The sequence below is a fragment of the Bubalus kerabau genome, chromosome 4 (assembly GCF_029407905.1).
Source record: "Bubalus kerabau isolate K-KA32 ecotype Philippines breed swamp buffalo chromosome 4, PCC_UOA_SB_1v2, whole genome shotgun sequence".
Taxonomy (NCBI): Eukaryota; Metazoa; Chordata; class Mammalia; order Artiodactyla; family Bovidae; genus Bubalus; species Bubalus kerabau.
Genome location: NC_073627.1, coordinates 129,817,198 through 129,842,141, shown reverse-complemented (window position 1 = coordinate 129,842,141; position 24,944 = coordinate 129,817,198). Strand labels below are relative to the sequence as shown.

The window sequence follows — 24,944 nt, the reverse complement described above, 5'->3', positions numbered from 1 at the left end:
TAAGCCCACTTTTTCACTCTCCACTTTCACTTTCATCAAGAGGCTTTTTAGTTCCTCTTCACTTTCTGCCATAAGGGTGGTGTCATCTGCGTATCTGAGGTTAATTGATATTTCTCCCAGCAATCTTGATTCCAGCTTGTGTTTCTTCCAGTCCAGCATTTCTCATGATGTATTCTGCACATAAGTTAAATAAGCAGGGTGACAATATATAGCCTTGACGTACTCCTTTGCCTATTTGGAACCAGTCTGTTGTTCCATGTCCAGTTCTAACTGTTGCTTCCTGACCTGCATACAGATTTCTCAAGAGGCAGGTCAGGTGGTCTGGTATTCCCATCTCTTTCAGAATTTTCCACAGTTTATTGTGATCCACACAGTCAAAGGCTTTGGCATAGTCAACAAAGCAGAAATAGATGTTTTTCTGGAACTCTCTTGCTTTTTCCATGATCCAGTGGATGTTGGCAATTTGATCTCTGGTTCCTCTGTCTTTTCTAAAACCAGCTTGAACATCAGGAAGCTCACGGTTCACATATTGCTGAAGCCTGGCTTGGAGAATTTTGAGCATTACTTTACTAGCGTGTGAGATAAGTGCAATTGTGTGGTAGTTTGAGCATTCTTTGGCATTGCCTTTCTTTGGGATTGGAATGAGCACTGACCTTGTCCAGTCCTGTGGCCACTGCTGAGTTTTGAAAATTTGCTGGCATATTGAGTGCAGCACTTTCACATCATCATCTTTTAGGATTTGGAATAGCTCAACTGGAATTCCATCACCTCCACTAGCTTTGTTCGTAGTGATGCTTTCTAAGGCCCTCTTGACTTCACATTCCAGGATGTCTGGTTCTACGTCAGTGATCACACCATCGTGATTATCTGGGTCGTGAAGATCTTTTTTGGGTAGTTCTTCTGTGTATTCTTGCCACCTCTTCTTCATATCTTCTGCTTCTGTTAGGTCCATACCATTTCTGTCCTTTATCGAGCCCATCTTCACATGAAATGTCCCCTTGGTATCTCTAATTTTCTTGAAGAGATCTCTAGTCTTTCCCATTCTGTTGTTTTCCTCTATTTCTTTGCATTGATTGCTGAGGAAGGCTTTCTTATCTCTTCTTGCTATTCCTTGGAACTCTGCATTCAGATGCTTATATCTTTCCTTTTCTCCTTTGCTTTTCGTTTCTCTTCTTTTCACAGCTATTTGTAAGGCCTCCTCAGACAGCAGTTTGCCTTTTTGCATTTCTTTTTCTTGGGGATGGTCTTGATCCCTCCGTCAATAGTTCTTTGTCACGAACCTCCATCCATAGTTCTTCAGACACTCTATCAGATATAATCCCTTGAACCTATTTCTCACTTCTGCTGTATATCATAAGGGATTTGATTTAGGTCATATCTGAATGGTCTAGTGATTTTCCTTACTACTTTCTTCATTTTAAGTCTGAATTTGGCAATAAGGAGTTCATGACCTCAGCCACAGTCAGCTCCTGGTCTTGTTTTTGCTGACTGTATAGAGCTTCTCCATCTTTGGCTGCAAAGAATATAATCAATCTGATTTCGGTATTAACAAATTCTTAATAGCACCTCTTTTATTTCAGATGCCATCTAAGATTTTAACTGGCCCAGTCAATCTTCAAAACAATCTATAGAATAAGTTACTATTACTTATTATTTTTAATGGGTGTATTAGATTATATGTGAATTATGTCTCAATGAAGTTAATTTGCCAAGAAAGTATATTTGTTTTTTCTGTTATAAATATTTGATGATAATAGAGAATTTAGAAAAAAGAGAGGAAAACAAAATAAATCACTCAGTCTTCTCTTTTTATCTCAGATAATCAATATAAACATTTTAGTAATGTCTACTTTGTCTCTTTTTCTACTGTTATCCCCATTTCGCAGATAAGGACACTGAGGCCCAGAGTGGTTGGGCAGCTTGCCCAGGGTCATACATTTGGACCCATATCATCTGACTCCAGTGTTCAGGGTCTTAATCACTGAGCTACGTTGCCTGTAGGCAAACTAGAATGTCCATTGGTAAGTTTATTGAGACACACAGCCTCCACTCACCCCACCCCCAGCATCATTTCATAGACAGGGAAGTTAAGGCCCAGTGAAAGGTGAGGCCTTGTTTAGTTAGCATCTCTCAGCCAGTTGGGGGCAGATATGTGCGATCTCATTCTAAGAAACAGGGAGCTGAGGATTTGTAGAGTTGATATGACAGCTGCTTCCAGCTTGGCCTTGAGCCCAGAGCTTGCAGGAGGCTGGCAGGTGCCATGACCTACACATACAGAGTGCTGGGCATTTCCAGGGCGGGCCTGTCTTCCCTGGGCCCAAGAATCTCAGCCCTCCAGCAGCCTTGCTGGGAGGTGACTAGGGTAGGGAGGGAGAGTTTGGGGCCTTGCCAAGCCTGCAGACCCCCTGGGAGTTGTCTCTGGTACTCTGACTGTGCATTTGTTTCTGGCGCTGGTGCCAGCAAACTCCCTGGGCCACCTGCTACCAGGGATGCAGCCCTGGCTTCCCATTCCAGCACTGCCACTGGGTGAGCTTCAGGCTGGGATCCTTCTCTCCCCACCTACTAGCTGCAGGACGAAGGAAATGGAGATGGAAAGTTCTGGCACAGGGCATAGCTCATGGAAGAGCTCAATAGAGAGCCAACTGCTCTTGCTGTTCCTAGGGCTACCCCAGGGTGTTGGCCCAGGCTGGGGGACTAAGCCTTCCCAGCCAGAGCCCCCTCCTCAGTGCTCCCTTTCACACCTGCTTGGCCAGGGAGGCCTAGCCAGTGCAGGAGGAGATGGAAATGAACCCCAAGCAGAGGCTTGGCATCTAAGATGGCAAGCAACAAGGAACACAGTGGAACAAAAGAGCCTTCTGAAGAGGGAGACCTGTCCTGGTCAATGACATGCTCTGTAGGCAAGTCCTGTCCCTTCTTTTTACCCCTTGTCCTCTTCTGTAAAGTGGGGAGGGCATTTCCTGCCTTAATAATCGTAACCATCTTCATTCCATCTATTGGGATCTGTTATCCCTCAGCAGCCATTTATTGAGGTTTTACTGTGCCTGGGGAGTAAGAATGGGAATAAGCCAGATCCATCAGTACCTTCAAGGGCACGCATTCTGGTGAGGGGCTCAGTTCAGATAGGGAAACCCCAGAGCTATGGGCCCTTAAGGAGGAGCATCTAATGCAGCCTGGGGAGGCAGGTAGAGTGGGGAGGCTGCCTGGAGGAAGTAATGCTTGGGCCAGGTTGTTAGTGGGATTTGAAGTTGGCCAAACTCTGAAGGGGAGAGAAGCAAGAAAGGTCAATGGGTAAATTGCCCCACCTCTGAGCCTCTGTCTCCTCATCTGTAAAATGGGGATAATAAACACTTGCTTTGCTTAATGAATATGGTGGTTGTGAGTTCCAAAACTGGACAGAGAGCATGCAAACACTCAATGAACTGTGGATGCCAGGCACCTGTTCTCTGTTGTTTACTGTGCTATCTTAAGTCCCCAGGGCTTAGGGAAATATCAAGGCAGCATCTGAGTCCAGGAGAACATTCGGTCTGTTCTGAAAGGTCTGTGGTCAAGCCCAGCAGGGACAGACAGCCACGAATCACTTCGCACCCCTTGATTTAAGGGTTCTAGAGTGTATCTGTGCTGGGGTGCAGCTGTGCTTTGAGGAGGCCCCGAGGGTGAGTGCGATCCAGTCACAGTCCTGTCCTGAGGAAGCAGGGCAAGTGTCCCTAGGAACCTCTCAGGCCATAAGCCCTGCACCCTGCTAGAGGCTGGGCACCCAGGCCAGGCCTCAAGGACCTGACCAAGGGGGGCTCTAGGGACCTTCCAGGTGAAGGGATGGAGAGGATGAGGGGCACCGTGAGGTCACCAGGAAGAAACCAGCTTGTGTAGTGAGAGGTCTGCAAATTTGTCTTACCTGGAAAATCAAGGAAAAGAGCAGTGTACGGAGTGAGCCCATTTTGGTTATGGGATTTGGTTTGGAATATGAAGAAAGACTAGATCTACACACAGGTAAATACAGAAAAATTTTCAGGCCAACACACATCAAGCTGGTTGATTATCTCTAGATGACAAAATTTTGTTTTCTTTTTTCTGAATTTTGAATTTTTTTTGTGATAGACATTTTATTTCCGTAAAGAGGTGGCTGTATGTAATGTGTGTTAAAATGGAATGTAGATGGTGTAGTAATCCAGCCAGTCTCCTGTCACCAGGCTGGATGGTTTAAGGAGATACCCACAGCGTGAGGACTTGGGTAAAGCCTGGGGAGTGGATCCTCAGTGCTGGTCTTCCAGAACAGTTGAGGGCAGGGGCCACGGATGGCTTGATGTAGGTATCACATGGGAGGAGAGGTCTCCAGGGGTCTTCAGAGGGGTTCCCAGGGCTCTCTTTTGGGACAAAGACTAGAAGTTTAGGTAAGCAGTCAGCATTATGACTAACTGCCCAAAGCCAGGGACCCCGGGCAACATCAGCAGAAGCATAGAGTCAGATCCAGAGAAGTGAGGGTCCTGCTGGAGTTTGGGCCGCACCCTCCCCCCCCAAGTGGGACTGGGGCAGCTGCAAGTGGTCCAGAGGCCGCCAGGCTGGGGAGGAGCCTGTGCTTTCAGATTCTGTGATGCTTCAGGCTTCCCCCTCAGCGTGCCAGACCCCAGAAGACCCTTCATCCTCAGCGATGTGGATTCTCAGTCTTTGGTCCCTGGGACTCTCACAAATTGTCCCACCTCTTTGCAAAGAGACTAGAAAAATCGAGTTACTGTGCTATTTCACAGAGAAGGCAATGGCACCCCACTCCAGTACTCTTGCCTGGAAAATCCCATGGACGGAGGAACCTGGTGGGCTGCAGTCCATGGGGTCGCTAAGAGTCGGACACGACTGAATGACTTCACTTTCACTTTTCACTTTCATGCATTGGAGAAGGAAATGGCAACCCACTCCAGTGTTCTTGCCTGGAGAATCCCAGGAACAGGACAGCCTGGTGGGCTGCCGTCTATGGGGTCGCACAGAGTCGGACACGACTGAAGCAACTTAGCAGCAGCCGCAGTGCTATTTCATGGAATGCAGAGCACCGCCTGTTGTAAGATATACCACTATTTTATAATCCATTAGGAAGAAAAAGGGCAAGCAATTAAACTGTAAGCTGCATCCCAGTTTCAAAGATGTTAAAAACTGTGTCTTAGAATCAGCTAAATATGACATGTGACCAGCCCCTACCTAGATTCTTAATTTACTGTATATCCACTCATTTAATATGTGCAGCAACCTTGTGGCTAGATATTCTTGGCCTCTTTCTACAGATGAGGAAACCAGGGCCCAGCGAAGTGGCTTGCAAGATCACACAGTCAGCCAGAGGTAAAGCTAGGATTCGAACCCTGTTTTCACTGGATTCCACCACTTGCTCCTAATCCAACTCCAAAGACCAGCTCCTGAGCTCTGACTCTTGGGAATAATGTTCAGCAGCGTAAACGTATTGTCAGTGCAGAAATGCCCCGGTGGACTGGCCATTAAATGCCAGGTGCTCTGAGTAATGGGGGGCCTGGAGGAGGGCTGAGGAGCTCGTGGACAGGAGGGAGTCTTGAGAGCTTACTGGCTGAGTCATTAATCTCATCCTTGTTATGACCATTTCCAAGAGTAGGTTGGCCCATGGCCTGCCCTGGAGAGAGACTGCAGAGGCCTGTCCAGCACAGATAATCCTACAACCTCACCTAGACTGGCCCACTCATTCATTCCCTAAATAAGTAATTCTTCAATTGAGTTATTTGAACAAGACCTTTGTTCACACATTGATCACTTTCTGCATCACACAGCTCAGTGCTAGGGATATCAAACGGAGCAAAACAGATAATCTAGGGGTTGCCTCAGTGAGCTCACAGATCAAAGGAGAGTTGTGCAGTACCCAGAGAGTCCCACAAAACCTGGAAAAGAGAGGGCATATGGAGCAGGCAGAGAGGAGAAATGTCCCTAGTCCAGGATCACTGCAGAAGGCTGTTGTAAAGGGAAGGACTTTTGAGCTGAGATCTGAAAGATAAGCAGGGGAGTAGCTGGGTGAGGGTGGAATATGCTCCATGAGAATGGAACATTCTAGACCAGAGTAACAGCCTGTGCAGAGGCCCTGAGGCTGGAGGAAATGGGCTGTTGAGGAATTCAAAGCCCCAAGTGTCTGTAGCTCAGATCCCTGCCCAAGGTGAATCTGGAGAGATAAGAGTGGGCCAGACCCTTCAGACCTTGCAGCAATGGACTGGAGTGGCGTGGGCAGACTTCCATCTTTTTTTTTCTTTTCGGTTGGGCCTCGTCTTGGTTGTGGCACACAGGCTCTCTAGGTATGTCACACAGGCTTTATTTGCTCTGTGGCATATGGGATCTTAGTTTCCCAACCAGGGGTCAAACCCATGTCCCTTTCATTGGAAGGCAGATTCTTAAACCACTGAATCACCAGGGAAGTTTGAATTTCCATCTTTTGAAAAGATCAGGGGCAAGGTGTTTGCTATCGAAGACTATGTGACCAGGTAAGAACACGGTGGTAGCTGTGGGAACAGTAGCCAATGTGCATGGTTTAAGAGATATTTAGGACATAGAGGAGGGAGGGGTGAATGATGGATTGGCTTTAGATACAAGGAGAAAGGGGCTTCCCAGATGGCTTAGTGTTAAAGAATCCGCCTGCCAATGCAGGATAAGTGGGTTGGATCCCTGGTCGGAAAGATCCCCTGGAGGAGGAAACGGCAACCCACTCCAGTATTCCTGCCTGAAGAATCCCCTGGGCGGGGGAGCCCGTGGACAGAGGAGCCTGGCAAGCTACAGTCCACAGAGTCACTAAGAGTCATACACGACTGAGCGACTGCACATGCACACACGTGGAGCACACGGCTGGGATCTCACTTGCCCACTGTGCCTTTCGCAAGGCCTGACTCACAGAGGGAAGGGTGCTGGGGGGAAACAGGCAGTAGTGGAAAAGGATCTCACCCTGTGGGTTTCCGTCAATTTTTTTCCCCCAAAGTGTTTAGATATCCTGGTTCATCCAGCATCAGGGTTTTGCCAGATAATAATGAGAGAAGTCAGGAGGAAGAAAGATTTTATGGTGTTCTTAAGAGTGAGACGACAGACCACAGAACTGGCTGGAAGAAAGAGAGTGAAGAGAGAATGGGCAGGTAGGGGAGAGAAGGCAGAGGAAGCCAGTGGTGGAAGTTCTCACGGGGGAAGGTGTCTGCAGTGGGTGAAGCCTGGCCTGATCTCCTGGGTTGCTGGGACAAGGAATGGGCATCATGGTATGCAAATATCACATGGCCCAGACACCATCCTACAAGCTGGCCTTTCAGAAAAACTGGATCCAAGCCTGAGGGATTATGTTGTCCTGGAGAGGGGTCTCTGGTCCAAAGCTCGCTCCTTGAGCCTGAACCTGTTTTTTATTGATCCATCAGGGGTGAGACTTCCCTGGTGGCTCAGACGGTAAAGCGTCTGTCTATAATGCGGGAGACCCGGGTTCAATCCCTCGGTTGGGAAGATCCCCTAGAGAAGGAAATGTCAATCCACTCTAGTATTATTGCCTGGAAAATCCCATGGACAGAGGAGCCTGGTAGGCTACAGTCCACAGGGTCGCAAAGAGTCGGACACGACTTCACTTTCACTTTTCAGGGGTGATGACAGAGGGTGGGTCACATCTGGAAGTGCCAGTAAGCTGGAAGCAGGGAGGGTGTGGTCAGCAAGGGGTGCTTGAACTAGTGACTCTGGAAGCGGGTCGGACTGTTTCAGTCGTGGGGCTCGTCTGAAGTCACACAGCTGAGAAGTGACTCCCTGGTATGGTTTTCTGTGCTGTGGATTCCAGATTTCAGAGGGTAATCCCTTTCACTTATCTTGATCTCGAGCTGAGAACATGGCACCATTTAGTCTGCATCTTGGGAGGATAGTCAGAGCCAGCTAGGGGATGGCTGGAACTGCATGTGGGAAGACTTCCTGGAAGAGTAAGCATCTAAGCTGGGCCTTGTAGCAGCTGGACATACAGAGTGGTAAGGAGGGAGATGTTGGCAAAGGAACAGCAGAAGCCAAGGGCTGGCACGGGAAGCACACTGAGCCTGTTTGGGATGTGGTGAACATACAGTCTGGTCTGGCTCAATCTAAAGGGAATAGTATCAGATGCTGGCCAGACACCAAGGGCAGAGAGGTGGGAGCAGCCTACCCTGGCAGGAAGGAATGTTTTATCACTGACATTGTTTAGAACTGTAGGCACATCATGATAATGAAGCCAGGCTTTTTGTTGATTTTATTATTGTTTTTAAGCTCTCTATAGAAAAAGCCCCTCTTACTTTCTGCACCCAGCTGACTGCTCAGCTCCCTACTGCCTTTGTCTCCCCACCCCCAGCTTCCCCTTCACAGCAGGAGGGAAGAGAGCCCTAGAGACAGGAGCAGGATTCTAGCCAATACCTCAGAAGGCCCAGGATCCATGCCTACAAATGCCCACCACTTTACCAGGCCTGGGTTGACACACCCTGGGGACCACTGTGCTGTAGAACTCCAGGTCCTATGGTGTTCTGGGCTGCAGTTTGTGGTCAGAGACAGAATGCTTGGGCTCTAAGGGCACCCCAGATCTCACCCTCCTAAACAGAGCCTTCCAGAGTAATAGTTAAGTTCAGTTCAGTCGCTCAGTTGTGTCTGACTCTTTGCAACCCCATGAATCGCAACACATCAGGCCTTCCTGTCCATCACAAACTCCCAGAGTTCACTCAGACTCACATCCATTGAGTCAGTGATGCCATCCAGCCATCTCATCCTCTGTCGTCCCCTTCTCCTCCTGCCCCCAATCCCTCCCAGCATCAGAGTCTTTTCCAATGAGTCAGCTCTTCGCGTGAGGTGGCCAAAGTGCTGGAGTTTCAGCTTTAGCATCATTCCCTCCAAAGAAATCCCAGGGCTGATCTCCTTCAGAAGGAACTGGTTGGATCTCCTTGCAGTCCAAGGGACTCTCAAGAGTCTTCTCCAACACCACAGTTCAAAAGCATCAATTCTTCGGCACTCAGCCTTCTTCACAGTCCAACTCTCACATCCATACATGACCACAGGAAAAACCATAGCCTTGACTAGACGAACCTTTGTTGGCAAAGTAATGTCTGCTTTTGAATATGCTATCTAGGTTGGTCATAACTTTCCTTCCAAGGAGTAAGCATCTTTTAATTTCATGGCTGCAGTCACCATCTGCAGTGATTTTGGAGCCCCCCAAAATAAAGTCTGACACTGTTTCCACTGTTTCCCCATCTATTTCCCAGGAAGTGATGGGACCGGATGCCATGATCTTTGTTTTCTGAATGTTGAGCTTTAAGCCAACTTTTTTCACTCTCCTCTTTCACTTTCATCAAGAGGCTTTTTAGTTCCTCTTCACTTTCTGCCATAAGGGTGGTGTCATCTGCATATCTGAGGTTATTGATATTTCTCCCGCCAATCTTGATTCCAGCTTGTGTTTCTTCCAGTCCAGCGTTTCTCATGATGTACTCTGCATATAAGTTAAATAAGCAGGGTGACAATATACAGCCTTGACGTACTCCTTTTCCTATTTGGAACCAGTCTGTTGTTCCATGTCCAGTTCGAACTGTTGCTTCCTGACCTGCATATAGGTTTCTCAAGAGGCAGGTCAGGTGGTCTGGTATTCCCATCTCTTTCAGAATTTTCCACAGTTTATTGTGATCCACACAGTCAAAGGCTTTGGCATGGTAAATAAAGCAGAAATAGATGTTTTTCTGGAACTCTCTTGCTTTTTCCATGATCCAGCAGATGTTGGCAATTTGATCTCTGGTTCCTCTGCCTTTTCTAAAACCAGCTTGAACATCAGGAAGTTCACGGTTCACGTATTGCTGAAGCCTGGCTTGGAGAATTTTGAGCATTACTTTGCTAGCGTGTGAGATGAGTGCAATTGTGCGGTAGTAATAAGGACAGTAGTAATAGCCTTTGGGGTTACTTCCCTGTATAGACATGTTGCCAGGACCACATGGGCACTCAGACAACAGCTGAACCTGATTAGTCCCATTTCACAGATAACAAAAGTGAGGCTTCAGAGTGACTCTCAGAACCGTGGCCTACTGAGACACCATGTCCTCCATCCTGGTAGCACTTGTAACCTTTGCTGAGATGCACATCTCCCTGCCGCCCAGCAGGTGATCTTACATCACAAGAGAGGCAGCCCCAAGGGTGAGAGGTCAAGGAGCTGCCTATGGCCCAATGAGAGAGGCCAGAAGGGGCTGACTGTGGCCAGAACAGAGAGGTGTTACCATCAACAACTAGAGATTTGCAATCCCTCTGGGATCGGCCACTGACTAGCCTGGTGACCTTGGACCAGTTATAGCCCTTCCTGGGTCTTTGTTTCTTCACCTGCAAAATGAGGGGTTAAACTGGTTCATCCCTACCGGCCCTTGCAGCCTGAATATCTTCTCTGAGCATCTCCCTGTTTTCTATTCTGATGGCATCCAAGAAGGTACGCAAAATGCTCAGTGCAGTGCAGGAAAAAATATTATCTAAACAAGAAAATAATTCAAGTTTGCCATCATTTGCCAGGTGTAGACACACTGACCCCCTCTCCAGGAAGGGGTCAGGCAGCCTCATGTCTCATGTCTCCAGAAGTCTCTGAGAAAGGGGTGATAAGGATACCCCACTCTTTAGTTCATTTTAGGCAGGTTATCTCAACTAATTAACCTGGTCCGTCAGTTCAGGTCAATCTAGATTAATTAATCCAGATTGGATTTGTGGATTATATTGACTAGTTTTAACTAAACTAACCCTCAATAAATGGGCAAGCGATTTTAAAAGATTCCTACCAGGTCACTGAATTGTTAGTAATTCTGATAATGCTAGTGCATGAGGATAAGAGAATGGGAGAATGAACACTTGGATTTTTAGCACAATCAGTTCATCACCCACAAGGAAAGGGGAAAAAAAAAACAACCATGAGGCAAGAAGTTAGTCCAAGATTTTTTGAGGGGGAGGACCCTATTTGAAGTAGAGATTTAGTCACTCTGGTTAATATTAAATCTTGCCTCTTGTATAGATTGTGCCTTATGTCTGTTAGTGCATAAGTGTTAGTCACTCAGTCGTGTCCAACTCTTTGGGACCCCATGGACTATAGCTTGCCAGCCTTCTCTGTTCATGGAATTCTCCAGGCAAGAATACTGGAGTGAGTAGCCATTCCCTTCTCCAGGGGATCTTCCCTACCCAGGGGTCGAACCCACATCTCCCACATTGCAGGCAGATTCTTAACCATCTGAGTTACAGGGAAGCCCATGTTTACTTGTATGTAATATATTTGGGTGGGTGAGCTCAATCTTTTTCCCTTTGAAAGTAGTAAATGATCAAAACATTTTGGGTGCCACTGCTCTAACTTCCTGGTCTTTTCGTTGCTGCTGCCACTTCTGACATACCACCACGTTTGTGATCGTCCTTTGTTTGAGTGGGATGCGATTTGTTCATTTTTCTTCCTGTGTCGGGGCAGAGACTCCGAGACTCCCTCTGGGCCCACAGAGCCCAACATAAGGGCCTGTCTCCAACTAGGAACTTAGAAAATATGAGTTGAGTTGATGTGCTTTAGTTTACCCTTCATGCTCTGCTGGACTTTCTAGCAGCAAAGACTTGGGGTCTGTCTCCTCTCCTTCTCCTAAGGAGCCCCATCTCCCCCAGTCTGAACCTTACTCTGGAGAAAGACAGCCCACCTTCCAAAGGGCTAAGCCTTGGGAGACCCTAGCTAGGGGATATGACCCTCGGCCTTCTAATTAGAAGACCTTCTTCCCCAGCTATCCTTGGAATTTGTTCCTTCAAGAACAGCAACACAGATAAGAAATAAAATATTTAATGCTGTATCCAGACGCAGGATCAAAGGAAACTTTGTTCCCCATCTTAGAGGACTCTCCTAGGCTTGAGGGCTGGAGACCTGGATCCTGTTCCTGGTTCTGCCCTGTGTGGGTGGCCCTGGGCACAGTAAGTCAGTTTCCCCATCTGTACCTCATGATCTCTGTGGGGTCTGGCCAGTTCTGCTTCTCTGAGATGCAAAGTCTGGGTTATTTTTGGAGACCTGCTCTGCTGAGTGGTTCTTAGCCTCCATCTGGAGGGTTTGGCTATGATCCTTCCAAACTGGGTAAGAGATGGGGACAGCTTGGAGCATTACTGGGAGGTAACTAAAATGGGGAGATGGGAAACTAAGTCACCCAAGAAACTCCCAACCTGGAGAAGAGCCACCCCGGGGACAGGTGATCAGGTGCCTCAGGTCTCTGGAAGGGCCACTGTGGGGCAGAGAAACGGATGTGGTTGGTGGGGCTCCAGGGATGGAGACAGGGCCATGGAGGAAACTGTAGATTTCCGCTTGTAAAAGGAGGAAGTCTAATCATTGAGCTCTTCTGTCCCCGGAAGGGGTGAGCTTCTCCACAGTAGAATGGGGCAAGCCTAGATCTGCAGACTTTTCAGATGGAATGGTGTGGAAAAGGAGAGCGGAGAGCTGGGCTGCGTGCCCCTCTGGGTCCCTGACCCTGGGCAGTCCTGGGATGCTGTGTCTGTTTCTTGCCTCCAGATGTAATAAGATCATTTGACAGAGGGAGTTAGTGGGCCTGGCTAAGAATTAGATTAGATAAGAATTAGAGCTTTAGATTCGAAATCTTTGCTGAGGGTGGGGGAGGGGTGCAAGGCTTCCTCTGTTTTCCTCCAGTTAAGGAGATTTTCCTGGCTCTGAGCACAGATGACCCCTCCCATCCCTGGATCTTTAGGTCTTTAGGTGTCGCCTCTTTGAAGAGAAAAGGAACATGGGCTCTTTGTGCTTCTGGTTTAATCTGTAAGCCCTGTTCAAAGTCCTGACTCATTTTTGCTAAATGTTCATTTCAATCCATTAATACAGGTAAACAGTTTAAAACCGTGCCTCCTCACAGTGAGTAGTCTATAGAAGTTATTACTTATTTTTTAAATTATTTTTATTGAGTATATGCATCTTAAAATATTTTATTAGTTTCAGGTGTACAACATAGTGATTCAATATGTTTATATAGATTATACTCCAGATAAAGTTATTAAAAAATAATGGCTATATCTCCCTGTGTTGTGCAATATATCCCTGGTGCTTATTTATGTTATCCATAGTAGTTTGTGTCTCTTAATCCCATGCCCCATCTCCCCATTCCCTCTCCCCACTGGAAATCACTAGCTTGTTCTCTATGTCTGTGAATCTGCTTCTGTTTTGTTACACACATTCTTGTGTTTTAGCATAGTACTCTAGATCTGCCCCACGGTGGAGCTGCTGTTAATTATTTTGAATTTATCTTGCATTTGACTGAGCGACTAGCACTTTTTTGACTTCTCTGGTGGCTCAGACTACCGGTAAAGAAACTGCCCGCAATGAAGGAGACCCAGGTTCGATCCCTGGGTTGGGAAGATCCCCTGGAGTAGGAAATGGCAACCCACTCCAGCATTCTTGCCTGGAGAAATTCCATGGACAGAGGAGCCTGGCAGGCTACAGTCCATGGGGTCACAAAGAGCTGGACACGACTTAGTGACTAACTATCGTGTGCCAGGCAGTACTATAAGTGCTTGTCAGATATGAATTCGTTTATTAATTACCACCCCATTTTATAGATGGAAAGCCTGGGGCCTAGAGAGATTGACTAACCTGTCCAAGGTCTTCCAGCTGGTATGAGGAGGTGCTGCTATTCAACCCCAGTAGACGGGCTCCCAACCGTGTCTGTAACCACTGCTCTGCCACTTTTCAACATGGTCATGTCGTATAATAAAGAAAGAAAGCACCTTTGCCTCTATTCTCCCTTCAGTGCTTCCCTAAAGCCTTAGGAGGGTCTCAGGCAGGGATGCACATTTGCATTTTATGGCTGGGGCATTGGGGCCCAGAGAGGGACAATGACTTGAGCAGGGTCACACAGCAAAAGACGGCAGAGCAGACTGGAGCCCAAGCCCTGGTCTCAGTAACTGTGTACCTTCCCTGAACAGAGCAGGGCTCCAGCCGAAGCCCGGTGGGAGCATGTGCTGGTCACTGAGGGCACTGCTCCCTCAAGGGGCCCCTTCCTTCACCATGAGGAGCAGAGCCAGCTCCACAGAGAGGGCCAGCAAGCCAGAGGGAGGTCGATGGAAGATCCACCCTCTTCCTGGGAGCAGAGCGAGGCTGTCCTGAAGGCACCTGCCTGGAAGAGTAGTAAGGATCGTCCCCCACAGGGCCCCTTCTGCGGGAGGCCTAGGCAGAGGAGCCCCTGACTAGCCCAGAATGAAAAGGTGAGGGGGGAACCAACCTGTCCTGCACCCCCTGAAGTCACACCAGGGACTAACTCTAAGGACAGAGTTCAGGGCGGGTTGAAAGAAGCAGGAGCTCCCTGGGAAAACAAGCATGGAAGCAGGGGCAGAGACAGTGGAGGAGTGCAGGAGAGCTGGGCACTCTAATATGGGGCTGCTGTTTCTTTTTATCTTATTATTATTATTATTGTGGTAAAATACACAAAACATCAAATGTATCGTTTTAACCATTTTTAAGTGTACTGTTGTGTGTCATGAAGCACATTCATTTGACTGCGCATAGCCTGCTCTGGCGGAGAAGGCAATGGCACCCCACTCCAGTACTCTTGCCTGGAAAATCCCATGGACGGAGGAGCCTGGTGGGCTGCAGTCCATGGGGTCAAGAAGACTCGGTCACGACTGAGCGACTTCACTTTCACTTTTCACTTTCATGCATTGGAGAAGGAAATGGCAACCCACTCCAGTGTTCTTGCCTGGAGAACCCCAGGGATGGCGGAGCCTGTTGGGCTGCCGTCTGTGGGGTCACACAGAGTCAGACATGACTGACGCGACTTAGCAGCAACAGCAGCCTGCTTCCCAGGTGGCACTAGTGGTAGAGAATCCTTCTGTTAATGCAGGAGACAAGAGATGCAGGTTTGATCCCTGGGTGGGGAAGATCCCCCTGGAGGAGGGCATGGCAACCCACTCCAGTATTCTTGCCTGGAGAATTGCATGGACACAGGGGCTTGATGGGCTACAGTCTGTAGGGTCCCACAGAGTCAGACACGACTGAAGCAACTTAGCACGCCTGCACTCACAGCCTACTCTGTTTGTTTGTTTGGTTTTGATTTGATTTTTAATGTTTTCTTTTTTGTTTTGTGTTCTATTCTTGAATGGTTTGCTTCCATGTGTGGATGAAAAGTGAGCACTCAGTGCTAAACTATCATGCTTAGCAGAGGGACCATACGTAGGACACTAACGCAGTTTGCCCTGGGTCAGGTACTGTTCTAAGGCAACATGAATGGATAAATGCATGGAATCCTTATGATTCCCCTATAAGGTAGTTTTTGTTTTTGACCCTAGTCTACAGTTAAGGAAACTGAAACACAGAGAGATTTTGGATCTTCCTTACATCTCTCACTGCTCTTGTCTGTGCCCACTGGTTCATTGAGGCCTCACTGTGTGCCAAGGCTAGGGTCTCTGTCCCACTACTTGCCTCATCTCACAGCAGCCTGGCTGTTGGGAGGTGCCGTGTAGTGCTGAGACACAGGGAAGGTGAGTTGGGTTGGTGGCTAGGTCTCTGACTCTGAAGCCAGTGTCTTGACCACCTGCCCTCGATGCCTGTTATTCAGATAGCTGTTCAGAAGCTGTCGTGAGAACACCTGTCCAATTCTTAATGCTGGCCTGAACTGCATTTGTGTATTGAAAGAATACTGGAGAAAGAAAGCCCAGGACCACGGCCCCCAGTAGCCCTGAGTTAGGATGTGGCTGTGTGCTCACAGAGTCATTGGAGATCAGGTTCCCTCTTGTTGTGTAACCTCAGGAAAGTGCCTTCATCGCTCCCAGCTGAGTGCAGCTTGCTCCATCCAGGAAGTGGGGCTAGTTCTCCCCACCCCAGGGTGGTTGTGAGGAGTGAATTAAACAGTGAATGGGAAGGTCTCTGTAAATCACAGAGCAGGGCTGTAAAGCGGTGGTTCTCACAGTGGCCCCTGAACCAGCTGCATCAGTGCTGCCTGGGAACTTGCTAGAAATGCAGGATTCTCAGGATCCACCCCAGACTTGCTGAATCAGAAAGTCAAGGATGGGCCCAGCGGTCTGGGTAGTAATCAGCTTTCCAGGAAACCCTGATGTGCTCTCAAACTTGAGAACCACTGTAAGAGAGATTGGTCTTTGTTGCGGTGCTCTGGCTTTTCATTGCGATGTCATCTTCTCTCATTGCAGGCCCACGGGTTCTAGGCCTGTGGGCTTCAGTAGCTGTAGCACATGGGTCCAGTTTCTCCCTGGCTCTTGGGATCTTCCTGGAACAGGGATTGAACCTGTGTCCTCTGTGCTGCAGGTGGACTCTCAGCCACTGGACCACCAGGGAAATGTCGTGTCCGACTCTGTGCGACCCCATAGACGGCAGCCCACCAGGCTCCCCCGTCCCTAGGATTCTCAAGGCAAGAACACTGGAGTGGGTTGCCATTTCCTTCTCTGGAGAGATTCTTACAAAGTGTAAATGAGATACTATCACAGGTCCTGGCAGAGTCAGTCCCGGAGCAGAAGGGCCTCCTCAGCCAGAGGTGCTGACATCTCTCCTCTACTCTTTGTCCTACACTGGATATCCCACCCTCCTTCCCTCCTTGGCCTGCAGGACCAGCCTGAACAGGTGTGGGCAGAGTCCAGGGAGGCTGGAAATGGGGAGAAGGCCTCACCATCCTCTCCTGGTGTCTATTGCAGACAATGCCTGGGGAATTGATTAAGGCTGTGCAGGGGCATTTACCTCCAGGTGGATAAGCAAGTGGGGGAGAAGCAGGTAGGAATTTCCCATCACCCTCCTGTGTGTGTGTGTATGTGGCTTGACCAGGAAATGAAATATTGGGCTGCCCAGGCTCAGGCAGGAGCAAGCAGCCCTCAGTCGTACCTGGGGACTCTTTCCACAGGGAGATGGGTTAAGTGATGAAAGGAAGCTATTTTTCTGATTTAAAACTCTAGCTGCTGAGAAGTGGCCCAGGAATGGACCTGGAGGCAGGGTCTCCTGACTCAGTGTTTCTCTCAAAGAGCTGAGGTCTAGGGGGTGGCGGCGGGGCAGTCAGGCCTTGACCCCTGGTCAACTGCCTGCCAGCTCTTCCCTGGTCAGTGAGGCTTGTCTCCTCCTGAGTCCAGAATCCTCCTCATCTCAACGTGCTCCACAGCCCCTCCAGCAGATAGGAGCCGGGCATGAAATGAACTCACTTATTTCTTCCTTGAACACAGCCCGTAGTTGAGGAAAGAAAATTCTTGCCCTCCTAATCTGCCTCAGCCCCAACAGGCCACACCTTGGTTACAGACTTTGACACCTGACCCTCCATGGACTCAAGTGCCAGCTCAGCGGGTGTTCAGAGCCTCGCCCAACCAGCTTCTGGCCCTCATTCAGTCAGTTGGTTGCTCAGTCATGTCCGACTCTTTGTCACCCCATGGACTGTAGCCCACCAGGCTCCTCTGTCCATGGAATTCTCCAGGCAAGAATACTGGAATGGGTTCCCATTTCTTTCTCCAGGGGATCTTCCCAACCCAGGGATCAAACCCGCGTCTCTTGCGTCAGCAGGCGGATTCTCCACCACTGCACCACCTGGGAAGCCCTCAGCCCTCATTGCTCCTCTGCATTTGCTCAGGCCCCAGCTGAACTGGACCCTTGGGTGCCCTGAATATGCCTTTGCCTGCCCATCCCCCCACCATGAGCCCCTTGTCTGCCTTCACTGAGCCCTCCCCCTGCAGTGCTGGCCCTGCTCTGTCCTGGGCTCACTCTGCTCGGCCTTGAAGGCTGAGATCAAACAGAGCCTCCTGGTGGTCTTCACCCACTCACTGGGTTTCAATCTCCCTACTGCCCTGAACTGAGCTCGCTGGCCTTTCCCTTCAATCTGGGCTCCCAGGGGGTAAGGATTGTTCCTGCCTCTGCCCTACAGCATCTGGTGCAGGCAGGGCTCAGAGAGGGTCCCAGGGATGCTACCTGGACTCACTCTGGGCCCCAGGTCCCTGCAGCTGGGCAGGGTGATGTGTGGGTCCACTGACAACAGAGTTTAGGCCCCCTGGCTGGGTGCCCATCCCAGGGCTGCTTCAGTCCTCCCCCAGGGTCACCTTGGGGCTCTAAATGAGGCATTTTCCCTTTCGGGGTCTCAGTGTCCCTCTCTTTCCAAAGACAGATCCAGAGGCTGTGCCAGAGAGTGGATGGTTGAGCAGGAAGTGAAGCTACCAGATTTTCAACCTCCAGGAGGCATCTTTAAAAAGTCTCTGTGACCCTTGTCTCTCGAAACTCCCAGATAAGGAAATTGTGGGGCAATAAATCTTTGTGGAGTTTTGGTCAGGGCCTGGTCAGGGGGCATAGACAGGAAGAAGCCCTGCTCTGTTTCTCCGGAGGTCAAGGTAGGAACAGCTCTGGGGGCTGGGGTGGCTGCCAGGCTCACAGTCCCACTGCCCTTGTGGCCCCAGGGTCTGGCGCCTGCAGGCTGCAGAACCCTCAACGGATGGTTCTAACAGGTGGGTAGGGCAAAGGCATTACGTTTTATGAGTAGACAAACAGAACCCAAGAGGGGACAAGTTTGTCCAAGGTCATGTAGCAGATTGGCATCAGAATTAGGACTCTCCAACCTGACCTCCTGTGGAAGTGAGAGGCCCAGTCCCTGGCTCCTGGTACCCAGAGAGAGGGTGTTCAGGAGAGGTCTGTGGAGTGAGTGAAAGCTCAGAAGAGCAGCTAGGGCAGTCTCCTTCTGGGTACCTGCCTGTGGGGTCTGGCCTGTGGGTGGCCAAAGCTGAAGGGAGAGGACCACTTGGGCTTGGATGGCTTGGATGAAAGAAGGAAGGGACACAGGGAACAGGACAGGAGAAATGGAATGAAACATCCATCAACTGAACTTCTACTTAGTACTGAAACCAAGCAGGACCCTGTGAGGCCCCCCGGGTCTCACAAAAAGCCTTTCTGGCTCTCCCATTTCTTATTCGTAGGATAAAGGCTTCAGTCTCCTAGATCTTCCCAGAGTTCCAAAGGGCAAATGCAAAAAGCTATTAGTTAGGGAAATAAGGAATTCAGAAACAAAGGAGAAACGATCAAGAAACTAGAGTGCAGTGGTTTAGACTCCCAGCTCCCAATGCAGGGGGCCTGGTAAGGGAATTAGATCACGTGGGCTGCAACTAAAGCTTCCTCATGCCGCACCTACAAATCCCACAAGCTGCAATGAAGATCGAAGATCCTGGGTATAGTAACTAAGACCTGGCACAGCCAAATAAATAAATATTTAAAAAAGAAAAATTAGCTGTCATGTAGCTAAAGCAGGATCCAAGTTCCTCCTCAAGGGATATCTAAAACAATGCCTTTGTGCTCTTCTGTGGGAACTAAGGCCCCCACCCAGGGGGAGGATGGAATCTTCAGGCTGGACCCAAGATTCCTGGAACACCTCCCTGTTACCTCACCACCAGTCAATCAGAAAAAAGTCACACACCTTGCAGCCCTCACCCCAAATTTTTCCTATTAAAAACTTCTCCCCCAAAACCATCGGGGAGTTTGGGATTTTTGAGCATGAGCACCTTGCTTGGCCCTGCAGTAAAACTTTCTCTCTTCTAAACTCCAGTGTTTCCGTACTTTGCATTGGTTTAGCTTCACCATGCATCGGGCACATGAACTTGTATCCAATTACAGTACCAGACACGGGCAAGGCATTTTACATCTGTTACCTCCTTTAATCCTAGATAAGGCCCCGTGAGGGAGACATGTGTGTTAGTCACTCAGTCATGTCCAACTCTTTGCGACCCCATGGACTGTAGCCCACCAGGCTCCTCTGTCCATGGAATTCTCCAGGCAAGAATACTGGAGAGGGTTGCCATTCCCTTCTCCAGGGGATCTTCCCAAACCAGGGATCAAACCAGAGTCTCTCACATTGCAGGCAGACCCAGAGACAAATGGGGATCCAGGATTTGAACCAGGTGCCTCCTCTTCCCCTCCCTGAGTAGCAGGATGGGGTACTTCATGGGCTAGAGATACTGCCCAGGCCTTGGAGCTTGGGAGGCTCCCTGGGGGCAGTCCTATTTGAACCAGCCCAGAAAGGTGGAATGAGAGGAGGGGGCATCCTAGGAACCCAGCTGAGGGCCAACCTTGGCATTACCTGGGCTGACTTGGGTCTAGGCTGAGAGAAGGGCTGTGAGCAAAGATGGGGTGTCTGGGAAAGCCAACACTTTGAGGGGAGCTCAGATAAATCAGTGTGGCTCAAAGGGCAGTGTGTGGAGCAGAGGGGAAGGCTATCAGGAAATGAGCAGGGGCCTCAAAACACAAGTCTAGCAGAGGGCTTTATCCTGAGGACAGAGGTGATCTGTGAGGCGGGGATAGGGGGAGCTCTTAAGGGAAATGACAGGGTTAAGGTCGGGGCAGAGTAGGAAGCCTGGGCTGGGGTGAAGGAGAAACAGAGTCAATGAGAAAAAAGGCTGACCAGGCCTTGCACAGCTTAAGCGAAGGGTCAAGAGTAAGGGCACCGTGGGGCCAGGAGGCTGGGTCATCTCAGGAGATGCCCTGCTCCCCCCTGGGGCCCAGGGACCTGGCTCTGGGCAGTGTCAGATGTCCAGAGGAGGCACTCACTCAGGCCTAATCTCATCAAGAGGAAAAAGGCCTTGGCTCTCTCGGACTCAATCTGCATTTCCTGTGGGCCTGCGGGGAGGCATCTGTGTGGACCAGAAGAACCGTAGAGCTGGAGGAGGGGTGACAAAGGCAGAGGCGGGAGGGTACTGAGGCAGAGCGGACCCGGGGACAGCACTGTGTCTACATGCTGGCTGCAGGGCTCCGCAGCCTCCGCTGCTGTTGAACACAGGCAGCTGAGGACTGGCTGATGAGGGAATCATCCCCAGGCAGCTTCTTTCTGCTTTCCGGCCTGGGCTGTGCCCGTGTGAAAGTGAAAGTGTTAGTAATTCACTCGTGTCTGACTCTGCAACCCCATGAACTGTAGTCCCGCCAGGTTCCTCTGTCCATGGAATTCTCCTGGCAAGAATACTGGGATGGGTTGCCATTCCCTTCTCCAGGGGATCTTCCCTACCTAGGGATCAAACCTGGGTCTCCTGCACTGCAGGCAGATGCGTTACTGCTGAACCACACCAGGGAAGCCCTGGCTGTGCCCATGGAGAGAACCAAAGGGCTTCCTCTGCCCTGCCACCCTCCCCTCCCACTCCCACCAAGACCCTCAGTCCCCTCAGCACAGGGGCAAACTAGGCTGCTGGCCTCTGCTACCAGACCCAAGTCAATGTGCCCAATGCACAGTGAGGCCAGACATACCGAGAAGTCAGAATTTGGAGCAGAGAAAGGTTTCTTACAGGGGCAAGCAAGGAGAATGGGTGGTCCTTGCTCAGAAGACCCAAACTCCCTAGTGGTGTTTAGGGAAGAGTTTTTATAGGCAACATTTAGGGTGAGGGCTTCAGGGTGCGTGACTTTCTTCTGATTGGTTGGTGGTGAGGCACTTGAGTGGTGTTCCAGGAATCTTGTGCTCAGCCTAAAAGTTGGTTCAACCAGGTAGGGGGGCCTTAGTTCCTGTAGGAGAGCTCAAAGATATATTGTTACGTATATCCCTTAAGGATGAACCAGAACTCTGCTTTATCACTGTGCTATTGTTTGACTGCCTCTCCTTTCTTTCTGCATTCCCTCACCTCCAAGATTAATAAGTGTTTGAATCTGCCCTTTGGAGCTAAGGGGAAGTCTAGGAAGCTGCAGGCTTTTGTACCCTAGAGAGCGCCGCCAGAGACATGCACGAATATATGCCTTTCGTCTCCAGGTTCTTCTGGATCCACGGGGGTTGTTAGTTTTTCATGTGGCTCATCAATGTGATGATTACTGAGGGTCAGAGTTCTGCACCTAGCAGGCTGCTTTGCCCTTTCTGGTTTGGGATTTTTACTCACATCCCCAAAATGTTGGGCCCTCAACACGTCCCTGTCATGTACTAAATCACATTTTGTTGTTCAGTTGCTCAGTCGTGTCCGACTCTTTGCGACTGCATGGTCTGCAGCACGCCAGGCTTCCCTGTCCTTCACCATCTCCTGGAGTTTGCCCAAGTTCATGTCCCTTGAGTCAGTGATGCCATCCCACCGTCTCATCCTCTGTCATCACCTTCTCCTCCTGCTTTTGATCTTTCCCAGCATCAGAGTCTTTTCCAACGAGTCAGTTCTTCGCATCAGGTGAACAGTCTCAATTTGCACATCTGCCAGCCAAGATAAATTCCAGTGAAATAATTCTGGGAGGTTGGTAGGACTGGCGTCTCCTCTCTCCTTTTGACCTTTCCTGAATTCTTCCACTTGGTAGTAGTTTGTTAGTTCCACATTCCTTACCAGGACCTCCTGTTTAAGACAACTCATGCAAGTGGTTACTATGGAACCTAGCCAGTGTGGGCGGTTTCAGTCAATGGTTCCCCTGACATTCACAGCAAACATTTGTTGGGAACAATGTGCACTGGCATTGGTCCATGTACTCTATGGATTATTTCTTCTAATTGTCAGGGCAGCCCCATAGGAGAGTGTCGACCCAGGACTAAACTCCTGGGTTCTGGATTCCAGCTCATCTGTGTACTTGCTGCATGATTTTGGGCACGTTACTTAACCTACCAGTTTTCTCATCTGTAATAATGTAGTGATAATAATGTTGCTCTGGGACTCCTTCCAGAGCCCAAGAGTGGGCTCTTGTCTAACACTCAAAGATGAATTGTCCAAGGAAACACATGTGCTGAGAAAGCGGAAGACTTTATTGGAAAAGGGCACCTGAAGGGAGAGCAGTGGGGTGAAGGAACCCAGGAGAACTGCTCTGCCACATGGATGGCAGTCTCAGGGTTTATGGTAATGGTTACTTTCTGGGTTGTCTCCGGGCAGTCATCTTCCTTGTGCCCATATTTGGTCTGACTCAAGATCCTTCCTAGTGTCACGTGCATCTCTCAGCCAAGATGGAAACCAAATGTGCAAAGGTTTCTGGGAAGTTGGTAGGATATATTAGGGACTGGCGTCTGCGCCCTCCTTTTGGCCCCTCCCGATTTCTTCAGTCTGGAGATAACATGTTCCTTATTGGGCCCTCCTGTTGTGAGATAACTATTGAAAGCGGTCAATATTGTGCCTGGCCAGGGAGGGCAGCTTCAGTCAATAGTTCCCTAACAGCTATACTTACCTGGTGAGGATCAAGTTAGTACCTGGAACATACTTCACATATAGTAAGCAATGTGTGAGCTGTTATTTGTTATTATGCTTGATTTTACTAGTGAGAAATAGACATGTTAAGTAACTGGCCCCAGGTCACAAAGGCACAGTGGACATGTTCTGTAGTTATATTGTTCAGTTGAGTACCTGGTAGCCATGTGTGACTGCTGAGCAATTGAAATGTTGCTGGTGCAACTGAGGAGCCAATTTTATATTTTAATTCATTTTAATTGATTTTAACTTTAATTTAGAAGCCATGTGTGATTAGAGACTCCCATGTTGGACAGAGCTGGTGCCTGGGTCCCTTAATGGATGATCTAAGTGAGTCTGATGTGCATTCAAAATTGCAAACCACTGCTCTGTGCTCTAGCATCCTTTTAAGATCGTGGCATCTCATCCTTTCCTGCTCTCAGCCACGTCCCTGAGAAGTACACATAGGTGGAGAACAGTGACTGAACTGCCCCCTTACCCCAGCACTCAGCCCTTGGATTGGCACAGAATAAGCACTAAGTCAGTAGTGGATAAATCTGCTGATTGAATTAAATTATTCCCTGATGCTCGGTGGTAAAGAACCTGCCTGCCAATGCAGGCGACTCAGGTTCCATCCCTGAGTCAGAAAGATCCCCTGGAGAAGAAAATGGCAACCCATTCCAGTATTCTTGCCTGGGAAATCCCATGGACAGAGGAGCTACAGTCCATGGGGTGCTAAAGAGTGGGAACACAACTGAGTATACAGCATGTACCCATATTCACCTCTCTTTACAGACCTTGGGACTTCCCTGGTGGCTCAGATGGTAAAGCATCTGCCTATAATGTGGGAGACCAGGGTTCAGTCCCTGGGTTGAAAAGATTTCCTGGAGAAGGTAATGGCAACCCACTCCAGTATTCTTGCCTGGAAAATCCCATGGATAGAGGAGCCTGGTAGACTACATACAGTCCATGGGGTTGCAAAGAGTCGGACACGACTGAGCGACATCACTTTCACTTTACAGACCTTGGCTTTTTCTGCTTAGAGATGTTCTGTTCTTTGATTCAGTATGATGGGCTCTTTAAGAAGTCGTTCTGGAGCCTTCCATCTCACAGGCAAGTTGTCAGAGTCAAGGCTACTCATGATTTATGGTAGAATTGTTGCATGTGAATAGGATAAAAGTTTTCTGGAGGCCTCTACGGTAGGTGGCAAGGTGACCAACTTTTCCCTGTTTGTCCAAAAGTTTCCTGATGTTAGCACTGAGAGTCCTGCATCCCAGGAATACCGACCCCACACCCCAACCTGGACAAACTGGAACAATTGGTGTCACTGCTTCTGTGGGGGGCAACAAGGACTCTCCCTGTTTCGAAAGACGGAAGAAAACTAAGCCTGTGGGGTGAGACCCTGAGGTCCCAGTTCCCTGGATTCTGCCCCATCCCCACCCCCCTCCCCCATCACTTCAGACCCTGTCACTGGCCTGTTGGAGGCAAAAATAAAGACACCTAGTGCCAAGAAGTGGCAGCTAAGCCAGGGCCTGACTTCAGAAGTAGCTGAGACCTGTGGTTTCTTCTTTCTGCCTGGTAATAAAGGAGGGCTCTGTGGTTAGGCAGAGACCTGTCTTGATAGCAAGGGGGGGCCTCGACCTCAACTGGGCCTAGGCTTCCTGAACCAGATATCTCACCCGGTCCTGGGGGTGAGGGTGGGGGATCTGAGAGGGTGAATTAGAAAGGAATTAGAAACTTCCTGTCAAGTTTAGGGTCAAAGCCAGGATCAAAATAAACTCTGTGATGGAAAGCTGAAACCGTTTACCTCAGACTGGGACTTGAACCCATGTGCTGGGATTCCAACCCAGCCAAAACTCAATATATGGGACTTGAACCCAGTCAAAACCCATGGTCTT

At 49.3% G+C, this 24,944-nt stretch overlaps 1 protein-coding gene and 1 long non-coding RNA gene across 2 annotated transcripts in view; one reads left to right on the top strand and one right to left on the bottom strand.

Annotated features, from left to right (window-relative positions):
* Positions 1-24,944, top strand: part of CORO2A (coronin 2A) — a 67,551-nt gene that overhangs the window by 5,032 nt on the left and 37,575 nt on the right. The gene's annotated exons all lie outside the window — the stretch shown is intronic.
* On the bottom strand, positions 11,451-12,312 carry LOC129650295 (uncharacterized). Its single transcript, XR_008713700.1, has 3 exons — positions 12,157-12,312; positions 11,938-12,066; positions 11,451-11,493 (listed from the first exon to the last, which is right to left on the bottom strand). It is a non-coding gene; the product is annotated as an uncharacterized LOC129650295 (long non-coding RNA).